Below are 10,886 nucleotides of genomic sequence, written 5' to 3' on the forward strand. Positions count from 1 at the left end.
TATATTTTGTTAGTTGCAGTATGCTATAAGATGTATAAAACACTTGTACAGAATGTACAAATGCACAGTATGAATGCATTTTTTTACAGTTGCGATTACCTGTGTTCCATAACACATGCTTATCCTCATTCCCGTTGGAAGAGGGTCATTCCTGTCACTACATCATTAAACATTTATATTATTTTCTCATTTTATGCAGTAAGATTCCTCTCAGCAAGCCATGAATGCATGTTTTCTCTCCCTGCTGGATCTTATGTTTTTTATACCCATTACTGCAGGCATTAGTTGAGTGTTTGCACTCCGCACTGAAGCTTTGTGGTGTAATAAACCATTAATTTTTCACTCCATCTGACAGAATACCATTAAGCTCAGTTATAATGTAAGGACTGCAAATAAAGTAAGGCATTCATATAATAATCTGCTGCACAAGTTTAGTAATAATAATAATAATTATACTACTGGGCGGCAAACAAATATTTCATGGTGGTGACATTGTAATGTGCGCGGCACCAATGACATGATTTACATGAAACTGGGTGTAACAGTAGACAATGAGTCTAGAGTAGAACAATGTCTGACATAAAAAATAAGAAAAAAAAAATATGCAGAATAATAACTGTAAAAATACAGCCAAAATAAATTTTTGGTATACACATTTTTCTCGCTTTCACTACCATCTTTTTAAAGACTGCCATCATGTGTTACCTTAATACACTCTAAAGAGGAAAAAAGGAACATTTCTTTCAGCCCAGAAGCTTCAGAGTGCAAAAGAAAACTAGTTTGCAGATGATATCAGTCCATCTCCAACCATGGAGATTATAGCAATGACAGCTGTTGTGGCAAACAGCTTATAGCTTATAGAAGTACCTGCAAAGAGATGGACATGATAAAATAAATTACCTGTGTGACAGCTGACAGCTTAAGAACACCAGTTTATTTCATTTTTTTCTCACTAACAGAACTTATCTGATTTTGGTTGGGCTAAAATGTAATAATAATAATAAAAAAATAGTTTTTTTCCCTCCTCTTAGATGCAATTCTCATTCTAAACTAAATGCCTTTATGCTTATGTTTGACTCCATGAGCTACAATGCGGGATTATTTACGTTTTTTAAGAGGCAGAGATAAGCTTCAATAATTTATGAAAGACAATAGACTTCTTGAGATGAAGTAGAAATTCACCCACAAGACTGCTGTGTTTTTGTTTTTGACCAACTCTATGGCAACATCTCTAGATCCAGCTTAATGTCTGACTGTTACAGTACATCTTTTCAACCAAACAACAAACCGGTAAGCCTTTTGTGAAACCCACTTAAATGATGATGCAGTGCTTAGAGCAGGCAGCCATCCTGAGTTCAACTCCTGACCTTGGTTCCTGCCCCACAAGTGCCAAAAAATTAAAACAGAGAAATAAATAAATTAATGGAGATAACCATCATGCATCCAGTTACCACACAGACTGAATCCAGGCTGGTTGATAGACATGGCTGACCTGGGACTCATGCTGTCCCAGAAGGATGCTTAAATAAACCGTTTTATTTCATAAATAATTTTGACTAAATAAAATAACTTCTTATCATTACTTCTTGATTTAAAAAGCATTGTGGTGGTCAAATGGGTATATCTCTGTTAGGGACTGATACATGCGATCGTGTCCCAGGGCTTCATTTGATATGTTGAAAAAAACCTTTATGTATATAATCTGTCCTGCACTGAAAGTAGGAAAAATAGACTTGGCAGAGAAATGTGATCGTTCATGTGAAACTGTGGTTTTGGTAATGTTGTGTACTGCTCTACTCCTCTCTTTCCATGTCCAGCCTATAGAGATGAGGTTTAAACGAATGGCCTTATCTATGTCCTCCAGGTCCAAAACCTTCACTGACGTCAGTATTCTTCAGGGTTTAGGTTGGGAAAAAGGGGACGACTGGTAGAAGAGAGTAGATAGAAGGAGGAAAAACTCCTAACATACAAATAGGACAGAAAAACACAACAAAGGGGGCAGGATGATGAAAGGAAGAAAAGGTAAAGGTTTTTTATACAAGAAAATCTGAAGAATTGCCCTGTATTTGGGTCCATCCATCTTACAATTGACACTGACTATCTGACTTGTTCCTCATGAAGAACTCCAAGAAGCTGCTTTATCCCCCTGATGGTTCACAAGGGCTGCTTCTTTGATTAAATGCTCTACTTATGTTTAGTTAACTTGGGTCTTGTTTCATACTGGTTTGAGACACGACATTTTAATGAAAGTTGTTAAATTTGCATTGTTTTTATCTTCAGTAGGCTTGAAAGATGGGCTTTTTCAATTCATAGAAATAGACCAAATGCTTTTTCTGTTTGTAACTTTTGTATAAACCACTTTCTGCAACACAACAAACACCTGCTACAAACTTGAGATTAATAAATAAACCTATTAGCGGATTGAATTTTATTAGAAAAATATTTAACAACACAAATTATTCCACTGATTGTTGAATTTTAACAAGAATAAATAGCATGCTCTCTTAATTCTACTGACTTGAGTGGTCTACATCTTGAATTCAGTGTCTCTGCCAAAAATAACATACCATTGAGAGAACATGGGGTACTTGCATGCCGAGCACATCAAAATATGGCAGAAAGGCTAGAACAGTAGGACCTCCAGCCCTCAGACGACAACAAAGGTAGCATGAGTCGCTGTTGGTACGTTCTAATTTAAGACGTATCTCCAGGGGCAGATTAGCCAGCACAACACACCCCCACAATGGCAAGACATATTCCTTTAAATTAAGGCCTAAAATACTGGAGGCCGATGTCATCTGGAGGTGGTCAAGCCATCTATGAAATGTGGGCTGAAGACAAAAGAAGAAAATATTATCAAGGTCAACTGGTTAAATCAACATGTATATTTGTATATTTCTATAAAAGTTATTTCACTGTGATGAGTTTGTGTTGAGATATTCTGAACAGAGAAGTAGTAAAGAAAATTTGATACAAAATATACAGTAGAACCATTAAGGCATTTTCAAACTAACAGTTCATAGATTCAAATAGGATTTTATAATAAAGTAAAAAGTCTCAAACAGTCAGAGATGAGCAAATCCCTTTTATTAAATCTGATTCCAATTTATGTTGAGGAAATTATGCCTTATGGCTACAACTGCTTGCTTGAGGCCCAAACATTTAAAAGCATCCCTGGCTCAATCTACCAAAATGAATGACTGAACTACCTCCCCAGCGTGCCAATAATTTTTTATGGACTGTTTCTGTTGACCTAATTACAATATTTAAATGTGTTCAAGCTAAAGCACCTCTAAAAGTTGCAGATTGGAGTGTGAAACACACGGTTTAGAACATAATGGCAGCTGACGTTTGAGATTCTAACACATGTGTAAGCTTTATAATCTAAAACTAAGTTTTAGATTATTCTATATAAAAGTAAGTTAATGTGTCAAAGAGCGGACCTTATAAATTGCTTACGAATGACAAAATGTGAATTTAACAAAAAATAAAAATCCCAAATTAATTGGCACAACTCTCTGTAGAAAATCAAAATAGTGTGAATAAAACGTCATGCTGATCAACACACCATTTAAACCACAAAAAAAAAAACAAGATGTTTATTGTGGAGTTATAGTTAAACCTAACAAAAAGGATTAATTTAACTTTGTCAGCATGATCAGACTCCAAAAAGTCTTTTTGGAGTCTATTTTGAGAAACTTGCTAGATTTCACTTCACAAACAGCAGGAGTCACCACTGAGAAAAAACAGAACTTAGCAGAAGGAGGAAGGCAGCTTTAGAAGTTTATCTACCAATTAGATTTTCATCTTTGATCTAGACTGATCTAGACTGACTTACCAGTGCAAGCATTTAAAACATGATCAATCTAAAATTCATAGAAAAACTGCATCCAATCACACATGCATATGAAGCTATAGAAAACTATTCATCTTCAAGTCTCTACTAGTTTCCAAGCCAATTCAACCCAGTGCCCAAACAGTCATGCACACCCTTTGTCTCAGAAGGTGGAGCTGTCACCACCAATCATTACAGGCTGTTTGACCTCCAGTTCTACTCCACATGTTCAGTATATATTGCAATGTCTTTTCCTGAGACAAGGTTTTAATGGTCAGCAAACATTGTTCTAGTATTTCATTTCACGTATCAATATTTTTACAATATTTCATTATTTTACAATATTCCTTTTACAATATCTCAATGTTCACGTCGACACATTGATACTGCTAAACTGAGCAATTTTGCTTATTACCAACAGCTCTGAGAGTAAACTGTGACAAATCCTGTAAGAATACCAACTGTCATCTTGCACCACAAATTTGGTTATGAGCCACTAAATTATAAAGAAAAGAAAGACAAACTGTGTCTGAATGGGAATGCTGGAAATCATTTAGGTTGTTTAAATGAAACCATCAAAAACAGTGCTACAAAAAATATATATATTTGCCTCATTTATTTTTTTTAATCACACTTAACTGTATCAGATCAGACACATTTTTATACCAAAGACAACCTGATTAAATGCAAAAGGCAATTTTGTATTTAATCAGGTTGATTTCATTTAATTTCTTAAGGGAAGCAATGCACTGGGAAGTCATTAATTAACTTTAATCACCTTTTTTTCAAAGAGTTCAAATTTCTGTTGCTATCCCCAGGCCTGATTATGGTCAGAATGACAGAATCAAGAAATCACAAAAAATGGCCTGTCTGACCAGATTAAGAAAGATTAAAGGCATCTTAATCCAAAAACAACAAATCGTGCTGATATGAGAATAACAGGTTAAACACAAACAAACATCTCTCAGTCTGGGAACTGGTTACGAAGTCATTTCTTCACAGATGGGAAAAAAAAAAAACATGAAACAACAGTTAAACTTTTCAGAAGTGGGTGGCTTACTTAATTGACTCCATAACCACATCAACAACTCAAGTGCACCAGCTACCTCAGGAGAAGTAGGGCATGATGTCCACCCCTCCTTCAAGCAGGATGATGTTTGGCACCATTTGACGTTTCTGATGTGGTTCAATCATTTGATAAGCCCTTCAAAACATCACATAGCAAGACTTTAAAAACCAACACAGAACATCATACCCAAAAAAAAAAGAATATGTTTCTTTACTGTTCTTAAGGAGTAAGTTAAGATCTATTCAGTCTATGAAATCCTTTTCTGAGCTCCATTGTGTTAATTCTGAAGTTTAGAGAACACTGACATTTCCGTTTTTTATCAAGAAAGATTTAAATCACTTATCACGGAACCAAATACAAAGAAAATCATGAAAAGAGTGGCTTAAAATGGCATAGCTTTGAGATAATATTCAAACGTTTTGATGTAACTTTAAAAGCTTTTCTATTAAGGCAAAGCTCTCTGAAATCCGATGCAGCAATTATCTACACACTAGTATTGTGCCATGAACCTGCTAATGGAAGACTGCAGTGGTGATTGTTATTGCAGACCCAAGGGTGCACACTTCAGTGATTGTTTATTTTGCGTATGAAAGGTATGATAAGACTTTTTTTCCCCCCTCCATAATCTCACATCTCACAAATAGCAAAAAACTAAGGTGACTTTCATAACGCTTGGCAACCTTCTGTAATTGGAAGCTTTTATAATGGAGCAAAGCTGCTTTTTGAAGAGACTCTCAGGGCATAAAGATCCAATGGATAGATGTGTCCTTGACACTAGGTTAAAAAAAATAAAAAGTTTTATTAAAATGACTGTTTGGCTACTTATTGAAAAGATCTTTAGTCTTTAATGGAGGTAGCATCCTTTCCATTTGAGGGAAAGTTTGATGTTTTGTTACAGAAGAAACATTTCATATCATGATATTGAATCATTCTTTTCCTTAAACAAAGTATCTTTGTTTAAGCTAGTGGTTTTGTTTTTAAATTGAAGAAGGTATTACATTAAAAAACATTACACTCTAGTAATGTCAAAAGAAATTAAAACATCCGTATGTATTGGAATGAGATGCATTTTGATAAAAGCTTTGGAATGAGGTGCACACACTGAGGCCTAAAGGCCATTTTTGCTGACATCAATGCAATTCACCACAAGAAAAAAAAAAAAAAAAAAAAAAAAAGGATGGGGTTTAATTGTGGGAATTATTATGCTCTATTTTCCTCCATGCTACATTAGATATTGTCAGATATCCAGTCAGAAGCAGAATAAATCTGTCCAACTGAGGGAAACCGTTAACACCTCACAGACACATTCCTTTGAAATGACAAGTGGGCACCATGACACACCAAAGTGGTGCAGCAGGTGAGCCAAATCATTAGATTAGGCAGATTTATGGCTTCATGAAACTTGTTATTACCCACGGTGTGCTCCACTGATGTTTAGCGTGATGTCTTTATGAGCAGGCCGGTGTTCACCTTGCCCTGACAGATACTGTGTGGTGATTAGAATATTATAGACTTCATTTAACTCATTTTTCGGGTCAGAAAACCAGATGCTTGTCTTGGCATTTAAAAAGCATTTGCTTGAAGTAATATCCTACATGAAAACATAATCCCTCAAGCAGGTTTTCCCCCCCTTTACTAGCAGTGTGTTTTATTTTAGCGTTTTTTTTTTTTCTTGGTTTAAAACACTTGGTATGTCTAAAACGTTTCAACAAAGGAGCAACATAATTCTAAGGTCAGCATGTGAACTAGGGGGCTCCTTTGGCTGCAGCCCTTTCGGTGAACTATGATGAACCATCATTTTTTTACGAAAATTCAGTCAGCAGCTTATAAAATCAAGAAATAAATCCAATGTTTGTCAAAATTAGATATACTCACAGATTATTAATTATGTTAATCAAAAACTACAGTATTTATCTTACACTTTCAACACAGGTTAAAAGGAGAAATTGTGTCTATAAATGAACATTCAAAATGTTACCTGACTAATTAAAGATCCTATATTTAAAAAATATATATTTTCTTTAGACTCAGAGATTTAAAACAAATCAACAGTTTATTATTCTAGTCATACTGTCTCATGATAGGAAATTTTGCAACCATCTCATTGGACATAAGACAGTACTCACATTCATGCCATAAACACATGCACCATCATATCCACTAAATGTTGCAGGGTGAAACACCTTGCCACTAAAAGAGGACTGAACAATTATATTTTCCACTCAGTCTCAGTGCTCCATTGCCATTGCATTGTCATTGCTTTTGGCAACGGAGCACAGTGTGTTGCAAGTGAATGATAGAAAAGTAGCAGTTTAAAGCACTCATGAGCTCTAGCTTTAAAGATTGGAGGATGTTTTGTGATCTTTTTTATGTTTGTTTTGCCTTGTAGCAAATTATGCTGATGTGCTTTTTTATTAGCTTTTTTTTTAACTTGTGTTTTCTGATGACAATACCTCAGTTTAGTTGCTATGGGTTTCTTAAAAGTGCAAAAATGTCAAAAGCTCAATCAAAAAAGGTTTACCTAATAATGCAATACTGGTACCAAGTTATCCCATATTTCCCATAATAAATAGCGTCTTCTAGAATTCCCTCTAGAATTTACACATATATATTTATTTTTGTTGTTATTTTATTGTTTTTGTTTTTTTAGCTGACTGTACAATTAACTTGAATATGAAATGAGTAAGAAAGCCACAAGACGCATACAGCACATCATTTCATGCATATCTGAAGTTTTTTAATCCTATACATTTGTTTGCTCTACATAATAATTTATTTACAGACACATATTTTACCATCTTTGTGGCTAGTGGTTCATTCCTAAGGGTATTTCTTCTGCTCAGAAGAGCTACCAGGATGGATCACTGAGGCTTAATTTAACACTACAAACAATGGAAAACAGTCGCAAATAACGGCAGCCATTACAAGCTTATCAGGCTGAGCAGGGATTACAAGGGAAATGAATCATTAACACTATTGCCACTTGAATGGGGCTAAAGCATGATTGGCAGGATGAAAGCTGGGTGTTAGAAGGGGTGAAAGGAAATGGGTGGAGCTGTAGTTTGATATCCACTGAAGCGGGTATCATTATCGGATGAAAGCTCCAGGACGCTGAGCCAAAATGACCCTCAGTGTTTGAGTATAAGGCAGAGAAGGGGGAAAGAATAGATGAGAGAAAATTAAAGCAAGCAAGATTGAGCATAGTTTAAGCTCGGTGCCGACCATGCTTGGGTGAATAAGAGATACACCAATATCAGATTAAAAGTCCATGATCCTGCTCACAAACACAATATGCTCCCTGCAAGAGTTGAGCTGCAATTTTGATTTCTCTTTCTGTTTCTTTACTGCTTTTGCAGAGAGACATTGGTACATACAAGACAGAGTGCTCCACATCCCCAGAGTCCCCTCACCCAGTATGACACCAGGTAGATTTTAATAGTTTTATGGAAAATAGTGAGATGCCATGCTGGTGAAGGGGATTCTGGGTCATGGAGGGATTTGTTAAGCTATTACAGTGTCTGGAGCAGGGCCCTTATCGGCACCTGCCAAGTCTTTGGCGGACCCAGTGGGATTGTAGTGACCCTGGTGGAAGTAATGGATATTAGAAAATCTTCACGCTGTGAGGAACAGGTGAAAGAGCAGGGAGAAAAGCAGTGAGGGAAGAGAAATGGACAGAACATCAAGGACACAACACCGGGATGTAGAAACACTAAACTAAGCCATGGGCTTCAACTCTATCATCAAGAAGAGTTGTCAAAAAATTAGCAAGAGATTTAAATTCATGTTATCTAATCAGAATTTTGAAAATACGAATTCTAAAAATAAAAAAAATAAACTGTAATTTGTCTTTAATTATGCAAGTTTCTTCTTTTTTGTATACTACACACAGCAAGCACATTGTTTTACACTGCCCACTAAAGACTTAATAAAAGTTAGGTTTATGAAAGCACGGGAAACGATGTCTGCCAATCCTACAAAAAGTTTGAGAAATAATCGCCATCTTTTATAGGGAAAAAGTTATGCACAATTAACTTTCTGTACATCCATTTTGGTCTCTACCGCTTCTGCAAACAGTCCAAAGCGCTAAAAGAAATCTAGCCATTTTCTGGTAATAAGTCAATGTTTATTGGTGTCTAGAAAATGAGACATTTCATGAATCTTCCAATTGTAAAGTCACAATGAGCAAGTACAGCTCCTCACCTAGCAACCCAGGCAAAATTAGGTGATATGCATTTTTATTACAGAAACGTATTCTGTATAATATATTTGTAGAAGCATAGTTATTCAGAAAATGTTACTTTTGTTTACAGGATGACGTTATTTTCCAAACCAGAGGTAATAAAAAAGTATTGTTTTTCTAAATATGTCGGTCATAAAAAGTATAGTTATTATTTCCTGGGTTGATGCTATATTTGTTTTTTCATGTTAGAAAAAAGTAAACCCCAGCTCTACTTCATTTTTTCTAATAGATATATATGGTTTTGCCGTTTTGAGTGTCCTACTGGTAGACCGGAAGCCAGAAGAAAAACTGCCATGCAGATGGGATTTTTTCATGCTGTTGTATAGCGGACCATACTTCTGGCCTGAAAACTGTATATCCAAGTCACATTATGGTTGGATGGCTGCTCTTTGTTTCTGGACTACAGATGAGTTTAGAAATGCGTGGCATCACGAGAACCAGCTGAACTGTGTTTCCAGGACTGAGCTCATATCAGTATGCTAAGCTAAGCTAGCGCCGAAGCTAACGCTACTGCGTTTGATCTGATGATTAGGCTGAGCGGAGCCAGGCTGTTGACGCCTGTGGATCATCACTCACTCACCTGCGTTCAGGAGGGCGAGGAAGAGAGATTCTTCATGCACACAGCTGCTGTTTAACCCATGGGCAGGAGAGTTACCTTCAGACTGGTAAGATTACTGTTTTTCATTGTGTTTAAAGGGATTTCTTGTAGTGATGCCTCTGTCGCTAACGTTTTGGCTCTTACAGGCGCTCTTGTGCGAAATACTGATCCTCTCTGAAAATCTGTTTCCCCTGTGTCGGGGAGCGCGAACTGCAGCCAGAGAGGCGGATCCCACAATTTTCACGGCCCATTTGTTCGATTCCTTGGTAAAACAACTTGCATAATCATGCCAAGGTTGTAACATTCAGTTGAATCGGCAACTGCTGTTAAAAACAATAACACATTTGTAAAAATAAATATGTGCAGAGGTCTTCCTACATAGTTTTAAGTTGTTTTCTTATTCGCCTAGATCGGTATTTTTTCCAACGTTTGTCACTTAAGCCTGACACAAAAGTCAGTCACCACACATGGTTCTCCAACACATTTATAATTTTTCATTGCTAATATAAGAGGATGGAAACTAGCTGATAGCAGGGCAAAAGATGAGAGTGTAGGCTTTCTGGAAAATCATATTCTAATGTAAAATATGACAGATGACTCGCAACAACCATTAAGAATTTTGAAACATTTGGTCTTTATTTGCCAAAGGGGGAAACCAAATATTTCAGCAGTCTGAAATAATCTGTTCCCCTGTTCAGCAATTACAAAATAAAGTTTATGATAGCTAGGACAATAGAAGAGAAATAATGCATGCAAAGCACTGGCAACATGCTGACTAACACAAGTTTGATGTTAATGCATTTTTTTATCTTGACCTTGGAACCTTTAGCAGTGTACAACAGAGTTTAGATTTATAGCCAGAGCCCGACCCAAAATTCGGACTGGGTTGGGTTCAGGCTTCTGCAGCGCATTTATTAAGCTTTCAATACATACAAAGAGCAAACTAAGTCAGAATGCACAATATAATGTTGTGTAAAACTGTTTCTTGTCTAAATAGAGGAGAAGGTAGGTCACCCTGTTGTGGAAAGACAGAAATTAGGGTGCAGCAGTTGATTAGACTGTAATAAGTGCAGCACACAGCAAATTGCGCTTACAGTCCTACCCCTTTCTGCTTCCATCAATCACACATCTCCGAAGATTTGTA

The 10,886-nt window shown here is 36.3% G+C and overlaps 1 long non-coding RNA gene across 1 annotated transcript; it reads left to right on the top strand.

The window, feature by feature from the left end:
- The first annotated feature begins 9,421 nt into the window (after positions 1 to 9,421).
- Positions 9,422 to 10,119, top strand: LOC103477812 (uncharacterized). Its single transcript, XR_535700.1, has 2 exons — positions 9,422 to 9,809; positions 9,889 to 10,119. It is a non-coding gene; the product is annotated as an uncharacterized LOC103477812 (long non-coding RNA).
- The last annotated feature ends 767 nt before the right edge of the window (positions 10,120 to 10,886 follow it).

This window comes from Poecilia reticulata, linkage group LG16 (assembly GCF_000633615.1).
Source record: "Poecilia reticulata strain Guanapo linkage group LG16, Guppy_female_1.0+MT, whole genome shotgun sequence".
Classification (NCBI taxonomy): domain Eukaryota; kingdom Metazoa; phylum Chordata; class Actinopteri; order Cyprinodontiformes; family Poeciliidae; genus Poecilia; species Poecilia reticulata.